The 9,074-nt window shown below is 37.2% G+C and overlaps 1 long non-coding RNA gene across 3 annotated transcripts; it reads right to left on the reverse strand.

Moving 5' to 3' along the window:
- Positions 1-1,945: 1,945 nt before the first annotated feature.
- LOC135289707 (uncharacterized) lies at positions 1,946-7,816 on the reverse strand. 3 transcript variants are annotated; one of them, XR_010352440.1, is made up of 3 exons: positions 7,421-7,814; positions 6,378-6,529; positions 1,946-2,034 (listed from the first exon to the last, which is right to left on the reverse strand). It is a non-coding gene; the product is annotated as an uncharacterized LOC135289707 (long non-coding RNA). The 3 variants fall into 3 exon arrangements; XR_010352441.1 differs by lacking the exon at positions 1,946-2,034 and adding an exon at positions 5,026-5,050 and having other exon boundaries at positions 7,421-7,816; XR_010352442.1 differs by lacking the exon at positions 1,946-2,034 and adding an exon at positions 5,927-6,000 and having other exon boundaries at positions 7,421-7,816.
- Between the last annotated feature and the right edge of the window lie 1,258 nt (positions 7,817-9,074).

Genomic DNA, 9,074 nt, shown 5'->3' on the forward strand with positions numbered 1-9,074 from the left:
TCACTGTGATAATCCCTCTGACAACCACCAAGCTTTGAAAACAATGGGCTTCAAGGTCTGTTGCACATCATACCTTCTAATTACAGAGCAGCTAGCATTTCAGGCCTTAATCTCCAAAGAAGGTCAGTATAGTCAGCTCTTCTGCTTCATGCTTTTTTTCTCAGAGGTCTGTTTTCTAGCAGAGGTCAGCTTCATTTAGAATGTAGGTAAAGAAATTGTTTTATTTCACAAACATACTCTTCCACCTTTTCTGTCCTTAATTTTCCTTCATAGAAAGGATGGGAAAGCACTACTCTTCCTTAAAAAGAAAAAAAAAGTAAAGAAAAAAAAGAAAAAAACAAAACCAACTCATTTAAACTTCTGAATAATTTGACTCTAGTGAAAACTTGTTAAATATTAAATTAATATGCACAAAAATTAGTGCAGCATTGGTGATCTAAATTGATGCACATAGAAAATCCTTCTTTGCTTATTCCCACCACTGATTATGGAAACTGACAAGACTTTCAAAAATATAATGTCACAGTACTAAACAATTTAGCAAATATTTCTGATCATTCCTACTGATCATTCCATCATCGAACTCTAAAATAGTATTGAAGTGCATTATATTACTCTAAGGCTCAATCAGCAGGTGCAATTGAATTCAAAGGATTGCTTATTTGCAATGTGTGAAAGTGCCTGAGGATCTGCAGATTGTTTATTTTGCATGACCATGATGGAGTTTTCCATTGGACTTGTTCATTATGAGGTTTGGTATATCTTAATCAAAGTATCTTATTGGACTAAATGAGTCTGAACACAGCAATTCCACTTGTGGAAAGTATCATGGGTTTATCTCTCTAAATCCATGTGAAGTCATTCAGACCAGGTCAGTGCAGTCAAAGTAAAGCACTGGAACATAATCAGTTCCTGTCACAAAATCAGTTCCTGTCACCTTGCTGTTCTGTCCTGCTGCAGCATTGGTGGTTGCACACCATGCTCTGCTGCCAGCTGGGTACTGGTGGTGCTTTTTCTAAGTGTTGTCTGTCTGCCTCCCAAATCAGGATCATCTTCCTACAAATGGCTTCTGTGCATACTTAGAAAAATCAGCAATGAATTTCATTTACCAATGCAACTGTGAGTGCACGGAAATTTCCCAATTATACTTAATATATTTTCCATTTTCCACATAAAGTCACCCAAGTTCAAGATGACAGAAATTACCAATCACTTGCAAACTGACCAGTTGATAGCTCAGTGTTTACCTTATTTTTGCAAACTGCATGCAGCAGAAAATTCAATGACCTCCCAAAGTCCCTTAAGTCCAATTTTACATAAATCATTTTGTAATTTTTTGTCCTTCCTACTGAGGTTTTTTCTCACTTATTCCTGCACCATGACATGAATCTTGCCTGATATCATGTCTTAGCTATAAAGGTGATAATTTCCTTCCCTGAGAACAATCACCATTAGAGTTGCTTATGTGACTGACCTGCTGATTTTTACAGTCTGTTTTTGTTGGATTTAGCTTCTCATTGAATAATCTTTCCATCTTTCTCTACCAACATTTTTTGGCAGCCTATCTCAGATAGTGACTCTGTTAGTGTCAAAATCATTGCACATAATATGACATTTTAAAAGTATACTTTATAATTTATATTTTCCTGTATATCTTATGAAATAACAAATATACAATTGTGTTGGGGATGTAGCCAATCAGAGGAAAAACAAAGAGAGCTTTTAATTCTGTTTGAACCCATTCTAATAAAATAAACCCAAAAATATTCCTCTAAATCACCACGTTTAAAATATTGACTATAAAGAAGATAAAATTAAGAAGCATCATTTAACAGTGGAATGGATATTGCTTCAGGATTAAAAAAAAATCAAAAGAAAACAGTTTTACTTAAATTTTTATTCTAGATTAAATTTCAAGAAATCAGATGAAAATTTATGAGTACTTTCCCATTGCAATCCATGAGTCTAAACAGTTATAAACCTAGTAGCAAGTACAGATCATAAGGTCTGGAATAAACTCTGTTTGTTGCCATGCTAGAAAAAAAAAAAGAAAAAGGATAAGCTATAATCACTCTTCACGCCATGTGTCTTTTTACTTCCCAGAAAAAAGAGAAATACAATTCACTGGTAGAGATTTAGTCCAGGACCACTAAGAAGAAATGCATTCCCTGCAGAAATTTTAAATTTCTGAGCTCATACAATAAGAGCACATTCTGAGTCTTTTCTGACAAGGAACTGATTCCGTTTAGTAACAGCTGGCAGAAGGAAACTGTTAATCTTTACCAGTTCTCAGCAACAGTTCCCAAACTAAATCCTGTCTATTTTTCATTTTCATGTGAGAAATGGAATGCACTATATAGCAAAAAAAAGAAGCTTTTGTAATAAAGTCTGGTGAATATAAAATGTTTTTCAATAAAATTATTTATATATAATGCATTATGCATTTCATATTTTAGTATATGTAATACGTATACAAAGTATAATACATTTTATGTTCTCTATTGTCTTCTATGTGCTATTTGTTATTACAGTATACAAATTACTATATTGCGTATAAATCTATATATGTATTGAAAAATATCCTTCATAGGGCTAGAGGACAATATATAATGCTAGAAATTGCTGGCTACGAGTTTTAGAACTCTGTGAACAATTTTAGTCAGCTCCAAGAACAACCTCAGTTCTGAATTAAGCCGATGGGAGGACTTAAAATTCTTTATGAGACAGAGGACCATCACCCTGTGCAAGAACTAAGTCTCATTTCTTGCACTTCTAAGTAGAGTAACTAGTCTGAAAATGCTGAAGCTCTGTTGGTTTTTCACCCATCTTTGGGGAATATCTCACTCAGTCTGTTTTTTCAGAGAGCAATTGAATAAACAGAGGTGTCAGCCAGAAAAAAAAAGGAACGGATGCCTTTTTCAGGCTTACCTAGAAGCAGAGCCCAGATAAAGTTAAAAAGATAAAAAGTGGATATATTTAGTGGAGGACCTTCAGGTACATTAGGGGCAGACGAAGCTTCCCAAGTGGCTACACTCAAAATGGACAATGGTCACGAGTTTTTCAGACAGATACAAGTTTGTTCTATTTACATATAGGGGTTAATCTTCCAATTATGGCTTCAGGTAATGAAGTCATATTCCCCCATTTTGCTCTCTCCCTCCCAATCCACCTTTGTTTACACTTTCTGGGCCTAAGGCTGTAGAGTGTCCTTGAGTTTCAGGCCTAGAGGAATTGTTTTGTCTGATCAAGATACGCAGCTAACACTTTCTATGGACTTTAGCATTATGCACTAATGCATTAGAGGATTTGAAAAATATAAAGGCTAAAATCTTAAGGCATCGCATCAGGACTGAATAAAGAAGAGTATCCCATGCTGCTCTGCATTGAAAGTTCTGTGCTATTTAGGTTTGTGGCACTTAAATCTAAACTACTAGTACATAAACTACTGTATCTAACGTTATAGAAAGGTATAAGTTGATGAAGGGCAGAGGTGGGCAATGAGAAGGTAAATGAGTATAAAAAAGTTGGTTTGAAACTGCTTAAAATATGTTCTTAGCCACTACAGCTGCAATAGTGCTACATGAAAGGTGACTAGGACCTCAGCAGGCTTCTTACTGTCTTTCTGTGGCTTCCTCCCACTGAACCTCCAAAACCACAGAGAGGAGCTTTAGCATTTAATTCAGAGATGCAACTTGCCAGATACTCAGGCACTGCAGGATTTTTTCCTGCCCTACATGTCTGGCCTCAACCAGAAAGGCATCAGATGGAGAGACCTCTTTGTTTACCCATCACACAAGGATGAATGACTTGAGACCTTTGAAAAGACACTTAACTTCTCAGATCTTTATTACTGTGCTGGGTTAGAGAAGGCCTTGGGTTTGAAATCTGTGGGTACTTGAGTTTAGTAGAATTAAGGGAATTCAAACAGCCAGTCAGTGAACATTTAATGAGCCTGCAATAAATACAAGTTATGTTTTATTAAAACAAAAGGAGTTAAACCTTGGCACAAACATTTGGAGGAACAATTACAGAAGGAAGGCATGTCAGGAACCATGTATAAAATGCACAGAAGAGAATTATCTTAAAGTAGGTGTCTCTGCCATCACTGTGGAGTGCACATTTTTTTTTATATCAAACAACTATATGTAATGCTTTGGATGCTTTAAGGAATCTAAATTTGTACTAGATGCCCATGTTTAGGTTATAAACTCCTACTCAAAGTGTCATGAATCTCCCATTCCAGTTATTAGGTCTGGATTTGTCATCAAATACTTTAGAAGAACTGAGATTCTTGCTCCACAATGCTCCTTTTCTCCCAAGGCACTATTACTGATGCATTTGCTAACTCATACATATGCTCAGAGCTTTTATGATTTCTGCTGAAGCTATGAAGTGTGTGTGAAGAACTCTTTTTTCTCTACTCAGTCAAGAACACTTTGGTGTTCTTATGCAGTTTTATCTGGTCTCTGGGAAGAAATGCCTCTGTCAGTAACTTTTTGAGCTGAAAGGTCTGGAAATGTCTGACACCCCTTCTATTTACTTCGAGCCTCAGAAAATCAGTAGACTTGTGAAAAATGAGTAGTCTGAATACAGTAAACACTGAAAGAAAGCTATGTTATTTAGAAAGGAGAGATTTTGTTTCTTCATCTTTTCCGCTTGCTTTTGGGAAAAAAAAAAAAAAAAATTAAATGGTTGAGGTATATGGGCAGAGTGGAAAATAGTGACCAGAATTAGGAGTTAAATTAATGGAATATCCATGCTATGTATAAAGTAAATATGGAAAACAAGAGAATGAACATGAATATGTATAAACATTTCATAAGTATGATTCTTGTATGAAAGAACTCTGTGTATGTAATATTTATTTCATAGGCAAAATATGAAAGTATTCTTTAAATATTACAGCACATACCTAAACAGAAGATCACTAAGTACATTTCTCTGAGAGTAGACAGACAGATTGTATGTGACATTGTTTAGAAAGGCTATTTTCCATAAAGGACTTGAGAATGTTGGTCAGTTCCAGTCTGTGTCGGTGTCAACTGTATAACTTTAAAACATAGACAGAAAGGTGGCAGGTCATTTCAAAAAACTAGATTTTATAATTTCTATGTCATCGGTAATCTCACTCTTCATTGTCTGACAGTGGAAAAAGTGGAGCTCTGAATCTACAGTCTGATCCACTTTGCATTATGAAGTACTGAAGCAGCTGGAGTAGAGTTGAACACTAAATATCAGAGAATCAGGGGTTAAAGATGATGGCAATGACAGAGAGACAAAAGGAGCTTCAGTGTACCCAGCTGCTGGGACAATAAAATTTAGCCAATAAAACAGTCTTTCTTATCTAAACAAGCAAAATTATGTATCAGTGTAAATCATTGTGCTAGGATCTAGGTTAAAAGGATCTTATATTGTAGCTTTTGTCACCTATAGCTCCATATTGTTCAAATTTTATGTAAATCCTCATGCCCATGTGTAGAGGAATGCTGTCAAGCTGTGGTTTTAGTTCTGTAAGAACTCATGCACTTATCAGGGATGAGGTCACTAATAAGCCTTCTTAAAATTTTTTATTGTTACTTCCAATCAAAACACTTTAGATCTATGATTTAAATATATTTCTGTCATGTTTGGGGCCTAATTATTGCAGTGTTGTGACACTGTGGGTGGAGACCTTTGTGCCAACCTTCTGCAGATAATTCAGAAGTGATACTGACCCATGTGTTTTATTTGTCCTTGATGAGAAAGATACAAGACAAACAAACCACTATTAATAGTAAGAGATAATTTGGCTTTAAAAATCCCTTATTTATAATATCTGGAGTTGTTGATCTTATAGAAACATATTCTAACAGAAGTTATTTTTACCTCTGCCATTGAACTTCCAAATAATGTTATGGTGGTAGCATTACAATGCTCAAGCTCACTTCTTTTTTGCCAGCAATAAAATGTAGAATCACTGTTATATATACTCCAAGTTCATTTTCTTTACAAGAAACAGTCCTGCACATGATAGAAAAAAGCATGTAGGCCAGGTAAGAGGCTGCATGTAGTGTGACAATTGCGATTGTCTTTGGTTCTTGCCCTGGTCTGGTTTGCCTTTGTTGACTCTGTTGGTTGCTCTGTGGTGAGCAGAGGATGAGCTTCGGGCTCTGGGCTGGTCAAAAGCACCCAGCTGCCCCCATTCCTGCAAGGGGAGGCTGCAGCATGGATGGGGAGCTCATGAAAAGATAAAAACACAGTGCCACTGTCAGAGCAGAGCACAACCAAAACCTCACTGCTCAAGCACAACAGTACTGAGTCTACCAAGAGTAACTGATGAGCCTTGTCATTTTTTGGACACCTGCATTTCATTTATTTAAAATATTAATCAGCCTTACCCTCAAAAGTTGCCTCAAAATCTTCAGCAGAGCAAGCCCTTGGGCATATCTTTGTTTTTCCAGGCGAGAACATACCATAAGAGGAATTTCTGTAGTCTTGTGTAGTTTGGCAGGCTTCATGAAAGTCTTCTGTGTGGTAATTGTCGCAAACACTGGAATAATTTACTTCATTACATTTTGAGCAGGTTGGGAAAGAGAACAAGAACGTGTGCCTTACCTAAAAGTTCTACAAAAAGGCACGTTTCTTCATTTTATCTGTCTCAAGACTCTGTTATCTGCAGATATCAGTTATCCTATTTTCTTCAAAGAAATAGCTTACCCTATTGAAATACTCTTTAAGATTAGTCATTTTGAGGTTTGGGGTAACAGCTTTATATATGCAGTAGTTTATTATTCACGTGAGTGACTTGTATGACAAGCTGCTCAAAGGAATAATCAAATAAATTATCAAAAAATCAAACAATGAATAATTGGGTTTTTTAAATTCCAGTCGTTCACTGAAGTGTCATTCAGGAATTAGGAGCTTTTGAATTTGGTCTTTTTAAGTGACAATATCCAAAGATGGTCATGATGAGCTTTGTTCCTGTTAAAGTATCAGATTAAGGACTCGTAGAAATTGAAATATTTTCTTATTTAAAAAAAATAAACATCCTAGTTATTTTATCTAGCATTTATTTTTCTAAAACCAGAAAAAAGAATCTTTGCAGTAAATCCATATTTTTTTTTCTGTGAAATATGATGGAAATTGCCTACCAGGTATATAGTTCAGAAGAAAGCAATGTTTATGGGATGAAATAATTTGGAACCAACTATCAAGCTTATCTTGAATTTCCAATTCAGTCATTTAAAACTCTGAATTATAAAAATTGCAATATAATTTAGGTAGGAAGGGACCTCTGCAAGTCCCTAATCCAACCCCCAAATAAGGTTAACTTCAGCTAAAGGAAGTTGCTCAGAGCTGTGTCCAGCTGAGGTTTGAAAGTCTCCAGGATAAAAGTTTCACCACCTTATACTCTAAGTTTTTGGGGGTTTTTAACATGTACCTAAATGGCATTCCATGTTGGACAATGTGTGTTACCTGCCTCTTGATGTTTCACTGTGTACCTCTGAGAGGCAGCTGGGTGCACCTTCCCTAGAACTTCTCATAGTAGTGGTCAGTTGTGATTCAACATCCTCCAAGCCCTCTCCTCTCCTCTCCTGGCTAGCCAACCTCAGCTGCCCCACAGGACACAGGCTTAAGGCCCTTTGCCACCTAAGTGACCATCCCCTGGCCTCTCTCCAGTCTGGTAATGTCACTTTTGTCACAGATGGTGGGTAATATCCTGGATATTGGGGTGTATGCCAGTCCTTAAAAGGAATGAGCAGAGATCCTGCACAGTCTCCATCCTAGAAGGTCAGCAAGCCTGGGCTGGGTAAAGCCCTGAGCACCCTGGTCTGACCTCACAGCTGACCTTCCATCCTGAGTTATCCTGTGTCTCTGTGTGTCACAGCACAGGCCACAGCACAAGCCACAGTCGAGATGACCACAATACAGAGTATCACTGTGCAATTTCAGAAGGCTTCAACCCATACAGAATAACATCATACCACATCAGAAAGCTTCAAGCATCCACTTCCCTTGTTCTTTAGCCCAACATTTTATATCCCTCATAGTTCATGCATTACCCCTGTGTGCCTTCTTTTCCCTTTGGTGGTTGGTCAGTGCACCTCAGGACTCCATGTCTCATTGCTTTCAATGCTGTTCACCTGCTTTGCAGAGCTGTAGCCCATTAGGGATGAGGCTGGCTGCAGCCCCACTCCCAATTACCACAAACTGTGTGCCTACAGCTCTAAGCAGTGACCTCCCTTAAACTGCTGGCTTGCACTTCTGCTGGGGCAGCCCAGTTGACATTTAGCCTGGGTCACCCCAAAGGCACATGTATGAGTCCTGCCTCTGCTGCTCTTGAGAAGCTGAGATAACAGGAGGTACGAGATGCCCCAGTCTCATTTTGGGGAACATTCAGAACTTAAATCTTTGAACAGACACAGGGTTAGCTAAGTCATTAAAAATGACTGGGCAGTGCAGCTTAAATATGACATATTGAGGTTATTTATTTCTCATTAAAAAAACAATTCCTGTTTCATTTTTCTGTTAACATCTATTAAAGGGAAGGCAGCATATGAGTGACAGTTTATTTCTCTAAAACAACACTGCTCTCATTCCCCTTAAATTTTTTTCCTAAATGAAAAGCAAATCAAACTTTTTGCAAGTTTCTGACCTCTCTATGACCCTGTATTTACTTGCCAAACACATGTTAAGGCAGAGTGAAATTGCTTTTATTTCTGATATAAAACTACACACTCTGTAGCCAAGTGCTTTGCTAAGAAACAATACCTTGTCCATTTTTCACTTTTGCAAAAAGCAGAGAGAATCTGTTCATTTTACAGAAATGAAAAGTGAAAGAGGCATTATTTATAACATCTGCCAAAATCTGGCCAGGCAAGAACCTCTAGCAGCTCTGGAGCAAGGATAGTGCTGGCTGTGTACACATGAAGAAATTTCTAAATATACTGATGGCTTTTTACATATCAGTAATAAAGAGCAAGAGAACAAAATAGCAATTGATAATGTTATCTAGTCGCACACTGTTACAAGGCCACTGAAAAATTCAGTGAGTGATTAATCAGCTGAATGGTTCATTTTCCTTGGGGGTCTAA

Source organism: Passer domesticus, chromosome 1, assembly GCF_036417665.1.
Source record: "Passer domesticus isolate bPasDom1 chromosome 1, bPasDom1.hap1, whole genome shotgun sequence".
Lineage (NCBI taxonomy): Eukaryota > Metazoa > Chordata > Aves > Passeriformes > Passeridae > Passer > Passer domesticus.